Genomic DNA, 4,454 nt, shown 5'->3' on the forward strand with positions numbered 1-4,454 from the left:
AAAGAAAATCTAACTGAATGAAAATGTGATCCAGGTTCTTTAATTCTGTTGTAGATCTGCCTCTGCACAGGGGATTTCCAAGTTGCAGTTCACAGTCCATAAGTCCATAAGCTGTCAGTTCATTTTATGCATCAATTATCCATCTAACTATGTACAAAATGTTGTGAAATCCTGTGTATCCGTCCTGCAGTAACCACTGAGCTGTGCAGACACGTTACAGTGTGCTCTTCTTTGTGCTTTCCTTGGCAAGTACAGACAAACACTCTTGAAAACAGGAAACAGTCAAAGAGCACAGAACTTTCAGCTAATTTCCCATTACTTTCAGTGGAAACAAACCACCTAACTTGTCCTATCTGAAGACACAGAAATTCACATTTATATAATGCCTAAATATATGTAATTTTATACCTTCAGATACCTGGCTTCCTTTGAGATGTCCCCCTGCTTTTTTGCAAGATCAAGGTCTGTGAGAATGCCAAAAGATCAGGTGAAAAATTCACATGCCTTGCTAAAAATAAGTATTTTACTTCATTGTATTGTATTGTACTAATTCATCATGAGCTGCCAAAATTGTCAGTTTCACATTGCAGAAATAATATCTTCATTCTCTAATTTTTAAAACTGAAGAACAGCTTGATGTATAACTGGGAGCTGGAAGGAAAAAAGGTTGAAGGCAAATTTTGTATTAGTTTTGTGTGAGATGGGGATGTTCTGGCAAAAAAAGGTGTCTGATACTGTAACACAACAAGAATTTTCTCATTTTGAATACTTTTGGCAACACTTTTAATAGCTGGAAAGAAAATATTTGTTAGAAACCCTAGAATCCTGTCAGAATATTTGTCACTGTGAACTCAAGAGTGTGACTGCTTTTGACTGAATGATTTTTATGCTACAGAGAACAGTGAAAAAGGAGATACCCCCCTGTTACTCAGCCACAGATGCTGAGGGCTCATCTTTTCCCAGAGGCTTTGCAAGAGGGACAGGAGAATTTTTACTCCTGTAAAAGGGGGGAAATCAATCAAGAAATTTTACTTAATAGCCTCATGAAATGCACAATTTAGTATTCATTTTCTTGATGGGAGAGGATAGATGGTTGCTCAAAGAACACATTTGAAAGAAATGATTTGTCTTTCTGCAACTGCAAAGATTATTTTGTTGTAACACATTTGTTTTGCTTAGGACACACAATAAGAGCATAAATTAAAAAAAAAAAAAGAAAGCCAATTAAGAGAAAATACTCATACAGTTAAGTATAAATTTCTGGTTAAGGCACTAATAAGAATATTGAAGGCTAGAAAATTTTAAATATTATGAATTCCTGATGAACTTCTTAATTAAAATCACCTCTTCATTATCTTTGAGAAGTTGAATTTTGAGGTTTTAACCCAATAGACCTATTTCTCTGCCTTCACATATTTTTGTCTCAGTTTTTATGAGTAAAAAGTACCAGAATTTTTTAAATTATCTAGGAAAATGTTTATTTAAAGCTTATTATTCTACTTAAATAAGGTTTTAATTTATTTTTCTTCATATTATTATATATTATCTTATATTATTTATTTTTAAAAGTGCAAAACCAAAGGAAACAACATAACCATGATGTGACATTTAAATTATCATTGTAATAATCTGTTACCAACAGAGTCCCAGCTGCAACTCAGTAAAAAGTGACTTTATAACTCTCAAATATGGAAAAAAGTTTCAAACTAAACTTTTTCTTTAGAAAAGAAGAAAAATCTGAAATATCATGATTCTATTTTCTTAATTTAGACACATCAAAATGTGCAAAGATTAAATGATGTGACAGAAGCTGTGCAAGTAAAGTGATTGTGAATTTAAGTTAAAAAGAATTGTCGTAAATTTTCATTTTAATAGATGCAATTTGACATGTCAAATTCAAGAAAATGTGTATGCATAATGTAAGTTCATTAAATCACCTACATGCCCAAGTTTGGTCTGGATATGGGTGAAATTTGCTCTCAAATTTTAAATGTAAATCATGGTTAGCCAAGGATTTCTGTAAATCCCTTCATTAATCTCACAGCTTCCTGGGACAGGCAGATTTCACAATTCAGGGTATCAGCACAAAACACAGGAAGGTCAGTTTTGCTTTTTTCACCCATTTCAGGAGAATTCCTACTGATTTTGGCCACTTTTTCCATGAGGAAGATTCAAAGGGCTGCAACTCGGAGACCTTTTCCTGGCAGAGATTTCCCACGAGATGTTCCAGGCTCAGCTGGGATCTGGGGGTCACAGCTCCACTCTCTGATGTGTCCTCAGACCCAGGAAGCTTTTTTGGGGTGTAATTCTGAGTTTAGGAAACCTTATCCACCTCCAGCTCCTCCTCTGGGCCTCCTTCTGTGCCCCGTCAGAAGGGGGTCAGGGAGCTGGGATTTGGTGAGACAGGTGATCCATCCCTTTCCTGACTATGAAAATCTCCACTTAGGACCCACCTGGAGCCACTTTTGGTGAAAACAATTAAAATTTACCCCCAACATCAAAGCAATGAGAGAGCAAGAAAGATTTATGAAGACAAAGGTAAGAGGTATGTGGGGAGGGGGCAGAAGAAAAATAAAAAAACTAATTATGAATAATCCAATTATCATCAGATTAAATTCCAAACCTCTCTCTTTCCCTCCTTTTGTCTGTCTGACATATTGTCAGCATTTTCTTTATTCCTGTGGCCATCAACATGTTCCCCTGCCCATTCCATGTGCTCAGGTTGCTGCATCAGGAAACATCCTTTCCTTGGCAAAGTGTTCTGGTTTTTATGTCCAATCCTTTTCCTAAATCTCCCTGGGGTTTCATTTAGATTAAAATCCTCCTTTCTCCCACCAAACACTATTGATCCTTAATTTATTTAGGAGGCAGTTTCAGCACTCCTTCTTCCAGATATTGACTGCTCTTACTGCCTTGGAAATGATAATGGCCCTTCAGAAAAAATAGGTGCTATCTCTTGCACTTGAGTAGGCATTAGAAAAATATTAACAGCTCTCCCCCACTTGGGAAGACAAGGAGTAAATCTCCTTTGGGGAGTTTTTCTGTACACTGAACCTTGTATCTCATATTAATGTGGAAAGTCCTAATGATACACCTGCAGAATTGATGTTTGTAACTCATTAGTGGGTGTTGGTTGAGACAGAAGTGAAAGCAAAAATATAAAATAGGTCTTAGTAAAGTTGGCTGAACAGTCTGCTAAGGAAAATGAAATAAGTCAGGTCTCTCAGTCATTTGCATTGGGACCTGTACAAAAAAAGAGCTGTTACAACTGCAACTGCAAAAAAAGCTGTTACAATTGCAATGCTAGCATTTATCTGGCTGAGGTATCTGCTCAGACCCTGCCTCACAAGGCATAAATCCATTATCCTAAAAAAGAGCTCATGAGAGAACAGTAACATCTGCAGGTTTGCATGTTCTGTCAGAAATCTTAATTACATCCTACCATGGTTATGAAAGACTCTCTCTCCTGTATCACCTGGTAGAATGCCAGTCACCCATTCAATAACACTTCTAACCCCAGAAATACCCCTGAAAACAACCTCTAAGAACCATCAGAAAATTTTAGATGCATCAGAGTAGACAGCAAGTGACTGTGGAGCTGCATTACCCTGGAAATATTTAAAGGGGAGGAGGTGTGTGTTCTTCAACAGCTTTACAGAGGAAAACTTGCATTTGAAAAAATAACAGCTCTGCAGAATGGTCTGTCCACATTTTACATGTCCCTTTTTCCAAATCAGTGGCTGTGACCTCATTAATGAGTGTTAATGAACTACACCTCACACAATCTCCACGTTCCCTGGATTTAGGGGGAAGAAATGATTGATAAGCCAGTGATCTCACTCCATGGCACAGAAAAGACTTGGGTGTCTGAACACAATACACTGGCCATCTTTTCTGGAGTCTCTGGATTTACACACACAGCTGGGGAAACAGACACCCTGACCTTTAAAAAAAATCCATCATGAAAACTTCCTCAGTGTTTTCACTTTGCCTTAAGTGAAAGGCAGCTTCTCTCCATGACAAACTCTGTTGGGTAACTACATTTGCTACAAAAAAATCTTTGTTTTCACCTATTGTTCCATGTGTTTATTGAAATAAACCAGGCCTAATGCAGTCATGTCTCAGAGTAAATTCATCTCCTGGCAAAAGATTTCATTTCCAGTTTAGACTTTCTCTAAACAAGGATGAGGACTTCAATGCATAAAAGCAGCGGAGATGGAGTCTGACACCAAAAATGATCATGTCCCACTAATTTCAATATATTTATTAGTAGCAAGTATTGCAACCTTTGCATAATAATTTTGGAAAGTAATAAATGTGCTAATATTTGGCTTGTAAAAGTAAGGCATTTCTTTCTAATTGTTATTGTTTCCTGATCAAATACTTGGCAGAAACTGTCCTCCTTTAACCCACACATCCTCTGCTTGCCCCAGACTGCTCTCTAGAAGGAAGAA

General features: G+C 37.0%; 1 long non-coding RNA gene across 1 annotated transcript; it reads left to right on the forward strand.

Moving 5' to 3' along the window:
- Positions 1-334: 334 nt before the first annotated feature.
- LOC132326963 (uncharacterized) lies at positions 335-4,113 on the forward strand. Its single transcript, XR_009486389.1, has 3 exons — positions 335-487; positions 2,447-2,538; positions 3,807-4,113. It is a non-coding gene; the product is annotated as an uncharacterized LOC132326963 (long non-coding RNA).
- Positions 4,114-4,454: the final 341 nt, after the last annotated feature.

Source organism: Haemorhous mexicanus, chromosome 4, assembly GCF_027477595.1.
Source record: "Haemorhous mexicanus isolate bHaeMex1 chromosome 4, bHaeMex1.pri, whole genome shotgun sequence".
Classification (NCBI taxonomy): domain Eukaryota; kingdom Metazoa; phylum Chordata; class Aves; order Passeriformes; family Fringillidae; genus Haemorhous; species Haemorhous mexicanus.